Source organism: Canis lupus, chromosome 4 (genome assembly GCF_048164855.1).
Source record: "Canis lupus baileyi chromosome 4, mCanLup2.hap1, whole genome shotgun sequence".
NCBI classification, from domain to species: domain Eukaryota; kingdom Metazoa; phylum Chordata; class Mammalia; order Carnivora; family Canidae; genus Canis; species Canis lupus.
Window position 1 is genome coordinate 66,227,457 of NC_132841.1, and position 19,103 is coordinate 66,246,559.

Here is a 19,103-nt window from a genome sequence, read left to right on the forward strand (position 1 = left end):
TTCTGAGTCTTAGCTTAAGGCTTTTAAAAGACTTGGAAAAGATGTCATTACATAGATCCATTTTAAATATCATAAGACTTTATGGCTTATTCACTATAGTTACTCACAGGTTCCTTTTTTTTTTTTTTTTTTTTTTTTTTTAAAGATTTTATTTATTTATTCATGATAGTCACACAGAGAGAGACAGAGAGGCAGAGACACAGGTAGAGGGAGAAGCAGGCTCCATGCAGGGAGCCTGACGTGGGATTCGATCCCGGGTCTCCAGGATCACGCCCCAGGCCAAAGGCAGGCGCCAAACCGCTGCGCCACCCAGGGATCCCTACTCACAGGTTCCTAATCAACAGTCTAAAGGCCAATGGAGTTCACTAATCCCCCATGACAATTTTAAACAGATTGCAGATTTCAGTACTCAGTAGAAATTTAATGATATACCTTGAAAAGATCAGGAAGTGTTTCTTTTGGGGTCTCTAATCTGACCAACATAAAGCATAAAGAAACTTCCCACTTACTTTTTTATATTCACTCAGGCAGTGAGGAAAGTATATGGACAACTTCCATCTTCTGGCTTTATCTCAGCTGGACAATCTTACCTCACAGCAATTTCTTTTTAGCCTATCCTGTTCCAGACATGCTGTTCCTTTTTGTTTCTGAATCCTTCTTACCCTTAAGATTCCAACCCCAGTGATATATCCATGGAGAGGACTTCTCTGATAACTATAAAATACCCACTTCTGTTTATTTTCTATCATAGCACACATTTTTCTCCCATAGGACAGAGGATTTGTCTGTCTTGTGTACATCTAAATACCCAGAACATTTAACAGTCCCTGGATCACCGAAGATGCTAATAGAAAGTGAATGAATGGATAAATGAGTGAATTAGTAAATCTATCCTATATCCAGCATTCACCTAGACGTTAGAGATACAAAGTTGAATCAAACATGGTAAACTCGTGGAACTTACTGTACCAAAAGAATGCTAGACAAATTTAAAACCCAATGTTTATGCTTTAGAAAGATCACTGTGGATGGATAAAGTACAAAAAAATTGATCGGAAAAAAAGCCAGACTGGAGGTGGGCTGAATATTTTGGAGACTATTGCAGTAAAATAAACAAAATATTAAGAGGCCCTGAAGCAAGGCAGTGATATAGGGAAAGAAAGAAGGACTGATCCTAAAGACGTTAATGAGAGTGAATTAATTATTTGTAAGATATAAAGAAGTTGGAGTTTTGATTTAGATTATAGTCTTAGGTAGCTACATAAAGATGACATTGACTGAAATAAGGATACGGTAAAAGGCCATGTTGTGAAAACATAAAAAGAGGGAAGATATTATGTGTTAAGATTCTAATATATTGTGTTTTGAGCTCTGCAGTATGTGTGTTTTTTCCACACCATCAAGCAATTAATTCAATTCTCCATGGACACTGACAAAGAGTCCCACAGATTTAACTCCATTCTGACACTGTGGATCTGGAGTTAGCCATCCAATCCCACAGGTTAAGGACTCACGCTCAGAAGGCTGCCCTCCCCCCACCCACTTCAGACATCAATTCCCATGTACAGATTGTCAACTAGTTCTCTGACCAACAGGCTGTACGTTGGAGGTTGCAACTGTTGCCAGGTAAACTGGGGAAGCCTCATCTAACCCATCAAAAAGATATCACTGGAGGCTTTTGGTCTCATCCTCACAAGAAAGAATTCAAGGACATACACAGCATAGCGAGGAAGCAATGCAAGCAAGAAAGTTTATTAAAGGGAGAGTACACTTCCAAGATGTGAGAGCAGGTGAGTTCAAGGGAGAAGTGTACCCCCTGGGGTTTCCATTTCTATCTTTTATTGACAGCTGTTAATAAAGTGGATGCAATATTCATTACTTGAGGAGGGGAGTTTTTGGAAGAAGGATAGTCTCTTCAGGAATGGGGGTTATACATTTTTTTTCATTATTTGGTCAGAGGTTTCCCACCATGGCACTCTTAGAGAGGAGATTTTAGCATGATAATACAGTATAATGAAGGAATAATGTGAACTTTGGTCTACTTTGTCAGCTATCTTGGGCCTGCCAGGTTCAATCCAGTTTCTGGTGGTTTTGTTTTGGAGTGCTGCCAGGACAGGCTCTGACTTTCCCATGTTGGCCATGGTTGCCTCTTTGCTGGCCTCCATGCCTCCTGTTTTACAACCTAACTAACTGCCTACTCTAACACAGCAACCCCCACGTGGTGTTCAATTTGTTAGAGCAGCTCACAGAACTTGGAAAAACATTTACTTACTAGACCACTGGTTTATTATAAAGGATACCGATGAACGGCCAGAAGGAAAAGATAAGTCAAGGATGGAGAAAGGGATGTGGAGCTTCCATTTTCTCAAGTTGTAGCATTTTATCCAAATCTCCACATGCTCACCAGCCTGGAAACTCTCTGAAGCCAGTCCGTTGGGTTTTTATGGAGGCTTTGTTTCTCAAGATTACTGATTAAATCATTTGCCATATGTGATTGAACTTAACCTCCAGGGCCCTCCCCTCCCTGAAAGTACAGGTTTGGGGTGGAGACTGAAAGTTCAAACCCTCTAATCAGATGGAGGTTGGTTCCCCTGGCAACCAGCACCCATCATCTGGTAAGCCAGACTGGTTTCCCAAAGTCACCTCATTAACATAACAAAAGACACGCAAGCATTGCTAACAGCGTTTAGGAAACCCCAAGGGTATATATAAACTCTGTGCCAAGAATGAAGACAGACAAAATACTGTTTCTTTTTGTAAACCTTGATAACACAGCTGTCGGTTGGATATAGAAGTTGAGATATTCAAGAAACATTTAGGTATACGTATCTGAGTATTCAGGACAGAGATATGGGTTAGAAATTTAAATTAAGTATCTTTGGTACATAGAGAGCTAGAACTAGAAACCACAGGAAGAAAAATGTATTGATGCAAAAAGCATCAATAGAACAGGAAGGTCAAGGACAAAATCTAAAACTGTACGTGTAAACTGGCACTCAGAAACACATGCAACCTATGCGTGTGGGAGTAGCTATCTTAGCATTCATGAAAGGAGTAAAAAAATCCCATAGCACCTGGCTAATGCAGTTGCACATAACAGCATAATTATAAAGTAGAACAGTCCCCTTGGGAAAGCCATGCACTGAATGGAGTGTTGGAATAAAGCCAGAAACTATCTTCTGAGTAGAACAGTACCAATATATCATAGCCTTTGGTAACTGTTGGCCTTTAAGAAAGTGAAACAAAACAAACCTGACATTTACCCCAAATGTAAAATATTTTCCTTAGGAAAGTCAGAATTGTCAATATAGTTTGGTGGACTAGAAAAATAGAAAATGAGGTGACACAAGTTTTCATTCCGTGTGCTAATGTGTATCTGATCCTCCTCCTCCCAAAGGAGTCTTCTTACTCTATAACACTGTACAACTGAGCTACAAAATTATAAGGGTAACATGTTTACCATGTATGTGCAAATTTAAAAGCCCCATGATTAAACATTATGGTTTTTAATATCCAATAAAGGCTTAGTTTCACACCCATCACCTTGCTGTATTCTAAATCACCACATAAGAGACATGGATAGTCATAATGATGGTTTGAAATGATACCTGGAATAATTTCCTAAATGCAGAATTGTGAGTGAAAGCAAAAAAAATTAAAACTTAATTAAAATTTAAAAGCAGCAGCCTGTTTTACTTTATATAGAACTACTTATTTAATGACATTTTATTTTAGTGAATATAGTTTAGCATAGACTTTTGAACTTCCATACGACTTAGCTTTGCATATTCCCCTTCATTCTTTCATCTGTTCAAATCAAATAACCAAGTCAATTAGTAAACAACTCAGTAGCCCTGAGTTAGGCGGTGGGGTCATAGCAGTGAGCTAGATTGTGTGTCTGCCCATGTATAGCTCATTGTCAAGTTTTATAGCCCAGCTCCTGTGCGATTTCTGTGCTGCTTCACTCCATTATGGTTTACTTTGGCAGATCCTTGCTTTGCTTAGGGCTCTCACCTCTCCTACCTTCTAACAAAAGAGCACTATCCTGACCCAGGATGCTATACCACCTGATCCACCCATCCCTGAGAGTAGGCAAACTCACAAATCCACTGGCCTCTTCTGGTTCTATAACTAGGTCTGCTTAGCATTTGTGTTTTTCCTCATTACTGTTGGCTCCAGAGCAGGAGAAAGTCTTTTCAGGGGAGGTAACATTTGAGCTGGGACTTGGAAAAAAAGTATAGGGAAAAGAGCACGAAGAAAGGCATAGAGGCCCCAGAATTACATGGATAATTTTTCGACATTACCAATGTCCAGGCTCCCAAAAGGAATGGGATATAATAATGACATCATAAATACATTGAGAATCTATTTTGCTAGAATTTATTACAGTGGTAGATAACAATGTCTTCTTTTCTATTGAGCAATATTTGCTTAGAGGCATGCACTATACTTAATAATCTATTATCCCCATTTAATCCACACGGACTCAGTGAAGTGAGGCCTGTAATTAGCACCATTTTATAGAGGAGGAAACTAACATTTAGAGAACTGGAATTTGAATCTTGCTCTTTCTTACCCCAGAGCACTTGCTTTTGCATTAAATTTATTGGGCAAGCCATGACACCTTTTAGCACCCTGGGAATCTAAGTCCTATTTCTCACGTTGCTTCCAGAGGAAAATAGGTTAAAACTCCAAAAAATTAACTTTCAAATGAACTTCTAGAACACAACCTATTAATAACTAAATGGAATTGTCTATATAATTTAAAATTTCCTGTCTCCTTATGCAAGATATTTCCTACAAGTATAGCAAAATTGCTAGATATGTGAAGTCTTAAGGGAGAACATGTGAACTCAATATTTACTAATCCTAACCTTTTTGGAAGATGTAATTAAGCATTGTTTACTTATTGAGCACTGCTTGCTACTTGTTTACTTTTTCTTTTCCAGTAATTCATATTTATCTAAGGCATCTTGTGGTAACAGTAGACTTCTACAAATAAATTTTCCCAAAGAAGGTATTAAATGATAGTTAACACTGCGTGGACTTATTAACCATTCACACCCAAGTTTGAGTTCTGAATTCCTAATAACCTTTTCCTTCAAAGCCTTTGCCACTTAACACTTCATTTACAAACTTTTCTCTACTTGATAATGCATGAATGAGTCTCTCCCATCTAAAAACCATACCACCACCACCACCCCACATACAAAAATCACATTTATAATACTTACGTTAATCAGTCAGAGCTCACTCATCTAATAAATATTGAGATCATCTTATGTGTTAGACATTGTTCGGGTCCAGTGCTCTGTGCAGGATGCAGGATGTAGTTAATACATATGTGCTTCAATAGAATCACAAGTCCTCTTTAAGTTAAGGATTGAGACAATTGTGATTGAGACAATTGTCTCCTAAGGCGCAGAACTTACCAGGTTACAGTACACTGCTTAAAACGTAAGGGACTTCACGTTTCTCCTTTTTCCTGTGGGTACTTTACAGTTACTGATTTCAATACACACTCCAAAACAGTAAATGTTGGGAATGTAGAATTAGAAATTGTGAACCCCCAACTACTTCTAAAAACAAATAATATTGCCAGATATTGTCAAAAGAACTGTGAAGCATAAATCTTCACATTTCAAAGGGAAAAATATGCAAATCCAATATTGTCCCTTAATTTATTATCATTATAATATTTTGTCTGACTATAATTTATATAAGAGCTTTAGTGGGGATCCCTGGGTGGCGCAGCGGTTTGGCGCCTGCCTTTGGCCCAGGGCGCGATCCTGGAGACCTGGGATCGAATCCCACGTCGGGCTCCAGGTGCATGGAGCCTGCTTCTCCCTCTGCCTGTGTCTCTGCCTCTCTCTCTCTCTCTCTATCTCTGTGACTATCATAAATAAATAAAAATTAAAAAAAAAGAGCTTTAGTGAAATTTTAACCATAATTCTTTTATGATGGCTGTTTCTCTAGCACTAGGGATAAGTATTAAATTTTGAGACATGTGTATTAATAAAATCAAAGGGATTCTGGTTTTTCCATTCAAAACATTCATAACTTTGTGAAGTTGTCCATCAGACCAAGATTTTTTATTGCAACAATAAAGGGAAAAAAAGAGTAATTGATTTCTATATTGTTAAATAAGAAAGCTTTTAGTATACCAGAAAATTCTGTTGAAAACATGGCAGAAATATGTTTGGAAGGAAAGAAGACCAAGTCACTGAGAAGCATTATGTCCAAACTGAGAAATAGTATGGCTAACAATTGGGAAACTAGAACAAAACTAGTGAAGGTCAAATACTGTCATTACCATTTACTAGCTCTATGACCACAGCACCACCTTTAAAATGAGAATTCTTGGGATCCCTGGGTGATGCAGCGGTTTGGCGCCTGCCTTTGGTCCAGGGCATGATCCTGGAGACCTGGGATCGAATCCCACGTCGGGCTCCCGGTGCATGGAGCCTGCTTCTCCCTCTGCCTATGTCTCTGCCTCTCTCTCTCTCTCTGTGACTATCATAAATAAATAAAAATTTGAAAAAAAATAAAAAAATTAAAAAAAATAAAATGAGAATTCTTGTTAAGATATCTTGGCCAGTCTCTGGCAAAAACAAGTGCTAAATAGAAACAAATAACTCATCACAAGATAGACTGGCATATTTGACAGCATGCTGAGTCCCTGATACAGTTATCTCATTTAATCTTCTCAACAACACCCAAAGGTAGATTCTATTATTATCTTCATCCTACATATAGCCAGTATTATGTTAAAGGAAGAAAGAGGGAAAAGAGAGACAAAAAGATTAAGCTTCCTTAAAAAAAAAAAAAAAAAAAAAAGATTTATTTATTTTAGACAAAAGACGGGGAGGAGGCAGGAAGGAGCAGAGGGAGAGGGACAAGCAGACTCCACCTGAGCCCGAAGTGAGCTTCTATTCCAAGACTTTGGGATCATGACCTGAGTTGAAATCAAGAGCCATATACTTAACCAACTGAGCCACACAGGTGTCCCAAAAGATTAAGCTTCTTAAAATGAAAAGATGATAACATGGAGAACTTATGTTACCTGTATTTAAGAATTCTGGATATTATAAAAATATGTTAACTAATTAGCTAGATATTTAGAAGCAACTCTATTTAATTTCTCAATTATCCAGTGCCTAAAATGAGATATATTTATTATCTGAGAATTTTATTGCTTTTTCCCTTTTCCATCCATTTCATGACACCTAGAGTTATTGCCAGGAAAATAAATCTAAGTCAAACTTTAGGTCAATAGCACATATTTAATGAGTAGTTCATACAAGCATGGCACTGTGAGGGTCCCTGTTTGGGAGGGGAGGGATAATTGAACTAAGAAATAATATTGTTAAGGATGTTAGAGAGACTGAGCCAACAAAGTCTGGTGGGGGAAATTAAGGATTCATACCCCATAATTATGAATAATCAAGAGATTTTTAAACAATAATAGTTAAAGCTTAAAAGTAAATGAAAACTTCCATTTAAATAACCATTCCCAGATTAAATACGTTTTTTCAATTATGACTTTTGTGAGCATTTTTTTTCCTCACGATTCCTCTGACGTCCTTAAAATTTGCCTGAAATTTTTGTTTCTTAAAATTGCTCCTTAGGCAAATTTCCTGTGCTACATCTCCAAAGACAAATAGAGGTGAAGAATATGTCTCCTGGTAAAATAATAATTTCACCAGCATTGCTAGGTAATCTCTGCTCACGTTGATTGTATTTAACATTGTGGATTGCCTTGGCTCATTCATGCATTTGACCGATTTAGCAATATAATTGTAAAAGAGAATTAGTATATTTGTATAGTGCACACATGATTCTTTTGCTATTCAGATGGACCCCATTTAGTATATTTCCAAAGTTGGAAGCCATTTTTCAGTCCAGGACCAAAAGTTCTCATTTCAGAATTTCCCAAGATACATTGTTCTAAAAACTTATTGAAAATTCTTTATTTTTGTTTTTTGATATTCCATTTAGCAGCAAAATGTGTTTTGTAATTTTAAGTAGCTAGGTATAGGGAGCTTATTAATTATGGTTCCATTTTATTTGTATAAACTGGAAAGTGTTAATTTATTCCTAGAATCCTCCCTCAGTAAGGAAGATATAATGGGCTGCCATAATTTCTTTTTGTAACAGGAGGAAAAATGTTAGTGAGTGAATGTTCACAGCCTCCTTCACTTCCCTACCCTTGCTTGGTGTCTGAGCTCTTTATTATATTGGTCTTTATGTCAGCAGGATTATAGTCAGGTCTAGACATAGTAAAAAACAAAAACAGGAAAACATTACTTATATATGACAGTTAAAATCCATTCTTTGGAGAAAATGATGAATTTGGAAAAGAAGCAGTTTTGAAAAAGAAACACAGAAGACAAAAAGTGGTTTGAATATTCAAGGACAGTTTGGGGGGAGAGAGAGAGAATGAAAGAGGAAGTTTGGGATAAAAGCAAATAAATGAAGAGCATGTGACAGCAACTTTACTGTGATGAGTGACTATTTGCATGTAGCAGGTTTTTAGGATATTTTGCAGGGCTTCATGTGATAATCACTTTTGGCATTTTTCAAGAATACATACAAAAATAATTGAAATTGATTTTCAATTTTTAGATTAAATTCCTCAAGCATGCCATCCCCTGTGGGACATCATCCTGTTGAAATGGACCGTGTGGTAGCTCAGCTTTATTCAGGTTACCCACTATGATACATACCATTATTGTAATTATGTCTTTAGTGGCCTGTCTCTCTTATTAACTATTACCCCAAGAAGACAGGAATTCTGTCTTAATCATTTTTGTAACCCTACCATCTATAGCAATATCTGGTAAGTACTAGGTGTTCAATGAACATTAATTAATCAATAAGAGGCTGGAAGTTTTGTGCCAACTTTAGGCACTAAACATGGAGAAAAAATGTCTTAAAATAGAAAAGTTCTTCAAGGGGTGCCTGGGTTGCTCAGTTGGTTAAAGTGTCTGCCTTCTGCTCAGGTCAATATAGTTGCAACTCTGAAGTTTGTAAGTCAAATTTTATTGTAAGATAAATTATATTTTAATTGCCACCATCAAGAATTTTAATTAAGGAAATTCATTCATTCATTAGCCAGATATTTATGGAGCATTACTATGTACCAGGCACTGCTCAATGCACTAGAGATTGAAAAAGGGACAGTTACAATTCATACACTAAAAAGCCTATGAACAATAAGATACAATACAATGACAATATAATGGAAATGCACATGGGGTAAATGAAAGAGCCTCAGTTTGTGGAAGAGCCAGGGAAGTCTTCACGGATAAAGACAAATCTGAAGCTATTCCATGAACCAATTCTCTATGCAGGTGAAAACAAACAAAGAAATATAAAGACAAGGAGCTGAGGGCCATCTTGGTGTATTTTGTGAAACACAACTTTTCCAGTATTGTGAACCCTTAGGAAATGAAAAATGAGGGGACTTGAGGCTAGAAGGAAAACCAGAGACGTGGATTAGAGAGTGACTCTGCAGGCAGGGGGAATTAGAGAACCCATGGAACTGTCCAGGGAAGGAGTGATGAGGATCTGACACAGGTCAGAATTGGTAGGGGAAGAAATGAATGATGAATAGGAAATGCCTTTAGGAATTTGCAAGACTTGGTATCTGATAGTCTGGGGAGAGGAATAAATGTAAAAAAAATGACTCCAAGCTTTCCAAATGTGAGACTGTGTAAACAACAATGCCAAGGCCGGGATTTGAGAATACTGAAAAGGACAGGAAGCTAATGAGTCCAGTTCAGGAGATATTGAATTTGAGCGTATTTGGGAATCCAGATGGTGATGTCTAGAAATGTGCTCAGGAGCAAACTTATGGCTGAACAAAGAGATTTGAGGGTTTTTAGGGTCCAAATGGCCATTGAAGATAAGAGAACACCACAGGTGTTTTGAATATCCTAGCAAAGCTGTTACCTCCAATTTGTCTACAGTCTAAATCTAGATTTTCACATATGAAAGTTTGTTGAAAACAGTGGTTCACAGACTTTTGTTTTCTGCTGCAAAACATTCAGGAAATGTGAAGCACTCTTTTTAAATTTAATTTTATTTATTTTAGAGAGAGCATAAGCATAACAGTGAAGGAAGAGGGAGAAGCAGGCTCTCTGCTGAGCAGGACCAATGTGGAACTTGATCCCCAGACCCTGGGATCATGACCCTAAAGGAAGATGCTAAACCAACTGAACCAACCAGGCACCCCAGTGTGAAACACTCTTAATAGTACTGGAAGCTTAGTACAGCAGGATTTTCCCAAACAAAAGCCCTAGAAGAAATGGTGAAGTATACTCTGAATAGAAATGAAAGACTATGAAGAGTAAGGAAACTAGGAAGCACAAAAACAGAAGAAAAAAATATGTCTGTAAAAATCAGTCAAGGGACTCACAAAATAAAAGAATATAAAGTATGACACTATATACCTAAAACATGGAGAGGAAAGGAGTAAAGAATGGGTTCAAATTTAAGCGACTGTCAACTTAATATAGACTGCTATACAAAGAAGATGTTATACACAAACTGAAGGGTAATTACAAATAAAAAAACAGTAATAAATACGCAAAAAAGGAGAGAGTGAGATGGGAACCCAAGTATACCACTAAAGAAACCCAACTTATCATGAGAGAAGAGAGCAAAGAAAGGAGTGAACAGAAAAGAACTATAAAACAACCACAAGACAATACGATTGCAATAAAGACAAACCTATCAACAATAACTTTGATGTAAATGGACTAAATCAAAAGGCACAGGGTGACAGTATGGATTAAAAACAAAATCCATCTATATATACTGCTTACAAGATCCACATGTCAGAACTAAAGACACATGCAGATTGAAAGGGATGGATAAGCATTTATCATGCAAATGGATATAAAACAAAACTGTAAAAAGAGAAAAAAGAAGGACACTATATAATCATTCAGGGAACAATCCAACAAGAAGATATAACAGTTGTAAATATTTATTCACCAAACACAGGAGCACACAAATACTTAAAGCAGTTAATATCAAATATAAAGGAAATAAATGATAGTAAAACAATAATAGTAGGGGACTTTAACACCCTACTTACAACAAGGGATAGATCTTCCCAACAGAAAGTCAACATGGAAACAGTGGCTTTAAATGACACATTGGACAGATATATTCAGAAAACTCCATCATATAATAGCAGAACACACATTCATTTCAAGTGTATATGGAACATTTTCCAGAATAGATTATATTTGAGGACACAAAACAAGTCTAACAAATCCAAAAAGATCAGAGTCATTCCATGCATCTTTTCTGACAACAACTCTATAAAGCTAGAAATCAACCACACACAGACACACACACACACACACACACACACACACACACACAAACTGGAAAGAGCATAAATACATGGAAGTTAAATAATATGCTACTAAACAATGAATGAGCCAACCAAGAAAACAATGAGTAAATAAAAAATTACATGGAGATATGGGGTACCTGGCTGGCTCAATAGCTTGACATGGGGCTCCATCCCAGGACCCTGGGATCATGACCTAAGCCAAAGGCAGACACTGAGCCACCCAGGGACCCAAGCCTCTTTTTAAAAAGAAAAATGTTTGGAGACAAATGAAAATAAAAACACAATGATGCAAAATCTTTGGGATGCAGCAAAAGTAGTTCAGAGGAGGAAGTTCATAGCAACACAGGCCTATCTCAAGAACAAGAAAAATAGCAAATAAATAATCTTACACCTAAAAGAAATATAAAAAGAAAAAAAAAACAAAGCCATTGGAAGAAAGGAAATAATAAAGATTAAAGCAGAAATAAGATAGAAATTAGGGGTGCCTGAGTGGCTCAGTTAGTTAAGCACATGCCTTCAGCTCAGGTATGATCTCAGAGTCCTGGGATCGAGCTCTGCATCAGGCTCCCTGCTCAGGAGGGACTCTGCTTCTCCCTCTCCCTCTGCCCCTCCCCTGGCTTGTGTGCTCTCTCATGCTCTCTCTTTCTCTCTTGCTCTCTCTCTCAAGTAAATAAAAAGTAAATAAAATCTTAAAAAAAAAAAAGAAGATAGAAGCTAAAAAAACAATAGAGCATTTCAGTGAAACCAGGAGCTGGTTCTTTAAAAGGATCAAAAAAATTGATAAACCTTAAGGCAGACTCATCAAAAAAAAAAAAAAAAAAAAAAGCAGGACTCAAATAAACAGAAACAGAAATGAAAGAGGAGAAATAACAACTGATACCACAGAAATGCAAAGGATTGTAAGAAAATATAAAAAATTATATGCCAATAAATTGGACATCCTAGGAAAAAAATGGATAAATTACTAGAAACATATTACCTCCTAAAATTGAATTTATAGAAAACCCTAGAGACCCTACCAAAAACTACTAGAATTGATAAATGAATTCAGTAAGGTCATAGGATACAAAATCTATGTACAGAAATTTTTTGCATATCTATACACTAATAATGAAGCAACAGAAGGAGAAATTAAGAAAGCAATTCCATGTACAATTTAACCAAGAAAATAAAATATCTAGGAATAAGCCTACCCAAGGAGGTAAAAGACATACTCTGTAAACTAAAACACATTGATCGGGCAGCCCAGGTGGCTCAGTGGTTTAGTGCCACCTTCAGCCCAGGGTATGACCCTGGAGACCTGGGATCGAGTCCCACATCGGGCTCCTGGTGAGGAGCCTGCTTCTCCCTCTGCTTGTGTCTCTGCCTCTCTTTCTCTCTGTGTCTCTCATGATTAAATAAATTAAATCTTTATTAAAAATAAAATAAAAACACATTGATGGAAGAAATTGAAGGCGACACAAACAAATGGAAAGATATTCCATGCTCATGGATTGGAAGAACAAATATTGTTTAAATGTCAATACTACCCAAAGCAATCTACAGATCTAATACAATCCTTATCAAAATACCAACAGCATTTTTCACAGAACTAAAACAAATAATCCTAAAGTTTATATGAAACCACAAAAGACCTCAAATAGCCAAAGCAATCTTGAAAAAGAAAAGCAGGGGATCCCTGGGTGGCTCAGCAGTTTAGCACCTGCCTTTGGCCCAGGGCCCGATCCTGGAGTCCAGGGATCGAGTCCCACCTCGGGCTCCTGGCTTTGGAGCCTACTTCCCCTTCCTCCTGTGTCTCTGCCTCTCTCTCTCTCTCTCATTCTGTGACTATCATAAAATAAATAAATAAATGATAGTCACAGAGAGAGAGAGAGAGAGGCAGAGACACAGGCAGAGGGAGAAGCAGGCTCCATGCACTGGGAGCCCAACGTGGGATTCCATCCCGGGTCTCCAGGATCGCGCCCTGGGCCAAAGGCAGGCACTAAACCGCTGTGCCACCCAGGGATCCCTAAATAAATATTAAAAAAAAAAAAAGAAAAAGAAAAGCAAAACTGGACATATTACAATTCGATTTCAAGTTATATCACAAAGCTATAGTAATCAAAACAGTATGGTACTGGCACAAAAACAGACACATAAATCAATAGAACAAGACAGAAAGTCTAGAAACAAACCCATGATTATGTGGCCAATTAATCTTTGACAAAAAGAGGCAAGAATATACAATGGGAAAAAGATAGTCTCTTCAATAAATGCTGTCGGGAAAACTGAAGCACTACATGCAAAAGAACAAAATTGGATCACTTTCTTACACCATACACATAAATAAACTCAAAATGGGTTGAAGACCTAAATGTGAGACCTGAAGCCACAAAATCCTGGAAGAAAATATAGGCTGTAATTTTTTTGACACCAACTATAGCAATATTTTTCTAAATATGCCCCCTAAGGCAAAGGAAATACAAATAAACTACTGGGACTACATCAAAACAAAAAGCTGCTGCACAGCAAAGGAAGCAATCTAAAAGCAAACTGAAAGATGACCTACTGAATGAGAGAAGACATTTGCAAATGGCATATCTGGTAAAAGATTAATATCCAAAATACATAAAGAACTTACACAATTCAATGCCAACCCCCTCCCCAAATAATCCAATTAAAAATAGGCAGAAAACCTGAACAGATATTTCTTCAAAGAAGACACACATATGGCCAACAGACACATGTAAATATGGTCAATATTACTCATCATCAGGGAAATGCAAGTCAAAATTACAATGAGATATCACCTCACACCTGTCAGAATGTTAAAATCAATAACACAAGAAACAACAGGCATTGGAAAGGATGAGGAGAAAAGGGAACATTTCTGCACTATTGGTGGCAATGAAAACTGGTGCAGCCAATATGGAAGACAGTGTGGAGGTTCCTCAAAAACTTAAAAATAGATCTACCCTATGATCTAGCAATTGTACTACTGAGCGTTTACCCAAAGAATACAAAAACACTAATTTGAAAGGTTATATGCACCCCTATGTTAATTACAGCATTATTTACAACAGTCAAATTATGGAAATGTACATAGTGTGCACTCATAGATGAATGGATAAAGATATAACATGCACACAATGGAATATTATTCAGCCATAAACAATGAAATCTTGCAATTTGTAACAAAATAGATAGATCTAGGGAGTATAACGCTAAGCAAACTAAGCCAGTCAGAGAAAGACAGATATCATACGATTTCACTCATATGCGGAATTTAAGAAACAAAACAAAGGGAAAAAGAGAGAGAGAGAGACAAACCGAAACAGTCTCTTAGCTATGTAGAACAAACTGATGGTTACCAGAGCGGAGATGGGGGGTGAGGGCGAAATAGATGATGGAGATTAAAGAGCACACTTCTAATGATGAGAATTGAGTAATATATAGAATTGTTAAATGACTATATTGTATATCTGAAACTATTATAACATTGCATGCTAACTCTACTGGAATTAAAATTAAAAAACTTAAAAAAATTTAGACATGATTACAAAGTTCATGTAATTTAACTAAAAGCATTTTAAGAATATTATTTCTAAGACTAGAAGAATTTTGTGGCCTTGTTTCTATTATATGAATTCTCATTTTACACACACACACACGGCCTTGTTTCTATTATATGAATTCCCATTTTACACACACACACACACACACACATGCATGCACACATGCACACATGCACACACACGTAGTTTGCATTAACAAAACATTTCCCTCTTTCTTTTTACACTCTAATTCGTATTTTGTATCAAATGCTAGAAGTATCAATTATAGCTCCCTGGCTATAATTTGTTTTAAATTACTTTGCTGGAAGGGTGATTATTTTGGTGTTTTTGTTTTTAAGACATTTGTGCTTAATGTGTTATGGCAAAAATAATAACACTATCTTATGTTTAATTTTAATTATATTTGCTTCATATAAATAATAATAAGATCTCAGAAATAGGGATCCCTGGGTGGCGCAGCGGTTTGGCGCTTGCCTTTGGCCCAGGGCACGATCCTGGAGACCCGGGATCGAATCCCACATCGGGCTCCCGGTGCTTGGAGCCTGCTTCTCCCTCTGCCTATGTCTCTGCCTCTCTCTCTTTCTCTCTCTGTGACTATCATAAATAATAAATAAAAGAAAAAAAAATTTTAAAAAAAGATCTCAGAAATAAACAAGGAGGCATTGGACTGATATTCTCAAAATCGATATCTTTCTAAAAATATTTTAATCCTTTACTATTTTTTTAATTAGGAAAAGTAGAGGTGAGCGGGGGGTTGAAAGCTACAGGTAGCAGCCGTGGAAGCTGGAATATTCCGATGCTGGTTATTTTTACTGACCTACAGCAACTCTGCGGCCCAAGCATCACCGGCGAGGGAAACTCAACATGCGCCGAAATCCGAGAGGAGGTTGAGCCCTTGCCCGGCACAGAGGCTCCCTCCTCCTCCTACGGACCTCAACCCCGCCGCCCGCCTCGAGGAGGCTTCCTTAGGGACCCGTCGTGGTTGGATAGAAGCTTATCCCACGCCCTGAGACGGCGGACGTCGTGGCCACGGTCCTTAGGGACACATCACTCCCGGTTTGGGGCTGCCGCGAACCCTCCAGGCGGACAACGCGCCCGCCTTCACATCCAGCATAACCCGGCAAGTGGCTGAGAGTCTGCGCATCTCCTGGCAACTACGCATCCGTTACCATCCGCGGCATCGCGCCCTCCGGAGAGCTCACGCTGACTCAGTCACCCCGGCCCCGAACGACCTGGAGGACCAGGAGATTCCTCCCCAGAAACTGCTCCCGGGTGACCAGGTTCTCCTCAGGAGTCGCAGCCCCGGCCCCTTGCAAACGCGGTGGACGGGACCCCACACCGTCATCCTCCCTACCCCAACTGCGGCTAAATTCCTGGGCCACCAGCCACGGGGACACATCAACAAGCTTAAAGGGCCCCCGCCGACAGCAAACGGGCCTCCCAGATGGTGGGCGCCACCAAGCTCCGCTCGGTTAAGTCTCCTCCTAATACTCCTCCTGAGCCCCCCCCCCATCCAGGCGGAGTCACGTGACTGCCTGAGGGGCTCGGGTACCTCTAGCTACTTCTCGGCTTATACCTCTATGCCAGAATCTTGCTACCAGGGAAAAACGCCAACCCTCTGCACGTCGCCCTATGCCCCGGGAAGGACCTCTTGGACCTCTGAGCTGTCTCAAACCTTTCGATCCCCCTGCACTAAGTACCCCAAATCTGGAAAGGTCTGCTGGACCTATTTGGCCCAAATAGGACTCTCTGATGGGGGAGGGGTCCAGGACCAGGCCTCCCGCAACCACGCCCCCAAGAGAGTACAACACCTGTACAAGCACAACCCGGATATAAAGGGATCCATCTCGACTCCTCACGGGGAGCGCCCTCCACTAAACCTCTCACCCTAACCCTCCTAAATTCCAGTTACAACCTCTGGAAAAATGCTTCTGGAGGACAAGATTGCTGGATCTGCTTTCCTTTTTCTTCCCTCACTAACATCATCGGGATCCCAATTCCTAATCCTGGCCTATACCCAATTTCTCCAATAAAACGGTCCACATTGGATCTATCGGTGCTCCCATACCGATCCTGAACCTCATCTCCTCCACCCCTCATATCACCAGCAACATCTCCACTCTCCCCTACTGCGCCCCCTCGGGAATCTTTCTCTCCTGCCTCACAGGCCTCTTGTTGCTTAACCGCCAATGAATGACTCTTTAAGCTGCGCTCTGATCCTTCTGCCTCTGACCACAAGCATCGATTCCTCTGAACAACTCTCGTCTCAAGTATTCCCTACCCCTACCCCTCGGAGAAAAACGGCTGTTTTCCTCCCCTTCTTAATAGGGGCAGGACTAACAACTGGGGTGGCAACTGGGGGGGGCGGGACTGGGAACCTCCATTAACTTCTATTACGAGCTCTCCCAGGCACTCAAGGAAGACATGGAATGTATAGCCGACTCCCTCACCGCCCTACAGACTCAAGTCACCAGCTTAGCTGCCGTCACCCTGCGGAACTGACGGGCCCTGGACCTCCTCACCGCCGAGAAAGGGGGAACATGCCTCTACCTGAACAAGGAGTGCTGCTATTTTGTCAACCAGTCAGGCATAGTCACCTCCAAAGACAAGGAGCTCAGAGATCGGATCCGAGCAAGGTGTCCAGATGACTCTATTTGGGGCTTAACCCCTCAAGCCTGGGTGACCTAGGCTCTCCCCTTGGCAGGGCCCCTCTGTATACTCCTCCTGTTAATCTTAATCGGTCCCTGCCTTATACGTTATGTACAAGAGCACCTGCAAGAAAGCAGAATGTCAGTTAACCAACTCCTCCTACAGCCCTATTCCCGCCTGCCCACCTCCGATGGCCTCTACGACGGTGCCCCACTGCCTGCAGGAAGTAGCCAGAGAAAAGTCAACGCCCCCTGACACCAGTATATAAAAGAGGCCGGAATGATGGGCCGGCAGGGAAGTCAGGGCACTGAAATGGTGGACCTCCCACCAACCGTCTCTAAGATGACAGACTTTCCCGCCACCCTCACAACGGGCCTTCTGGGCACCATTGGGAGACCGACACTCTCCACCCAGGAACTTCCCATTTGGGAAGTGCCAATCACCTACTCCTCGCCCCGTGTGCCCTGAGCACTACGTACCTTACAGATATGAACTCGGACCCATACCTTGGCGATAATCCGACACACTTCCCCCGCCCCATGCTCACTAACCACCACATACCTCGCCTTTTTTGGGCACAAGCCAGGGCCCTACCCCGACCCAATAAAAGAACATCACCAATTCCTTCCCAGTGTGACTTCCCTGACTCACTTCTCCCCCCCCCCCCCACCACGCGAGTCGTGGAACCTCGCCCGAGGGTGCTTGCAATAAAGTTCATCTGGGATCCAAAAAAAAAAAAAAAAAAAAAGGAAAAGTAAACCCAAATATCAAGAATTATGAACTTATCCTCTGAAAGCCCATTATGTCTGAGCTGTTTCCAAACAGGCCTACCACTTTCACTAAATTTGATCTTCATAGATTTAATTTAAGAACCAATCAAAACATCTCCACATCTTCCTTTACTATGATCCTTTAGCTTCCCACTTTCCCTTCCCCTTTCTTGGCCCCCACATCCAAGCTTGAAGACATTGGAGTATAAGGAAGAGAGGGAGAGTGGGTGGTACACAGAGTTTTCAGTGTCTGGAGAGGCAGAATGGTGACAGAGGTGGGGTACTCAAGAGAACAGTTACCATAGACACCGCAAGTGGCCATAAGAATCAGCGGATGGTGGTGGTGGCCAGAATGGATGAGGGGAAAAGGTGGAGGAGTCAGCTGTAGTGGTTGGAGAAACAGTTGTCTCCTTGAGTAAATAAAGTGATTTATAGAATAAAGAAGTGCATATAAGAAAAGCCAGTTTTCTCACCATTCAGAAAGGATTTACAAAGAAGAGGGGAAGACTAGTGTAGAAAAAAATCTGTGAAAGACTTTGAAATGGATCAAAAATACAATGGATGTTTTTGGAGGAAAATTACCACACTAAATACACTCTTCTGAGAGTACTTGGTTTCTAAGGGGTCTTTGTGCCTTTCATTTCCTTTGAGCTACTTTACAGCTCTATAAGCTGTAGATAACAGATGTCAGTGCAAATTTTCTTGCTTATAAACATGCAAAGGAGTTTTGTCAAATGGAAACAATTGATCTACCCCCTA

General features: G+C 39.8%; 1 long non-coding RNA gene across 5 annotated transcripts in view; it reads right to left on the reverse strand.

Moving 5' to 3' along the window:
• The window catches only part of LOC140632550 (uncharacterized), a 51,680-nt gene extending 33,457 nt beyond the window's left edge, over positions 1 to 18,223 (reverse strand). The window contains exons 1-2 of one of the 5 annotated variants that reach the window (XR_012030149.1): positions 18,054 to 18,223; positions 17,523 to 17,697 (exon numbers count right to left, since the gene is read on the reverse strand). This is a non-coding gene — a long non-coding RNA (uncharacterized lncRNA). Of the gene's footprint in view, positions 1 to 509; positions 5,208 to 5,234; positions 6,289 to 6,313; positions 8,492 to 17,522; positions 17,698 to 18,053 lie in introns of those variants that run through there. The other 4 variants (XR_012030152.1, XR_012030151.1, XR_012030153.1 and 1 more) reach the window with 4 other exon arrangements.
• Positions 18,224 to 19,103: the final 880 nt, after the last annotated feature.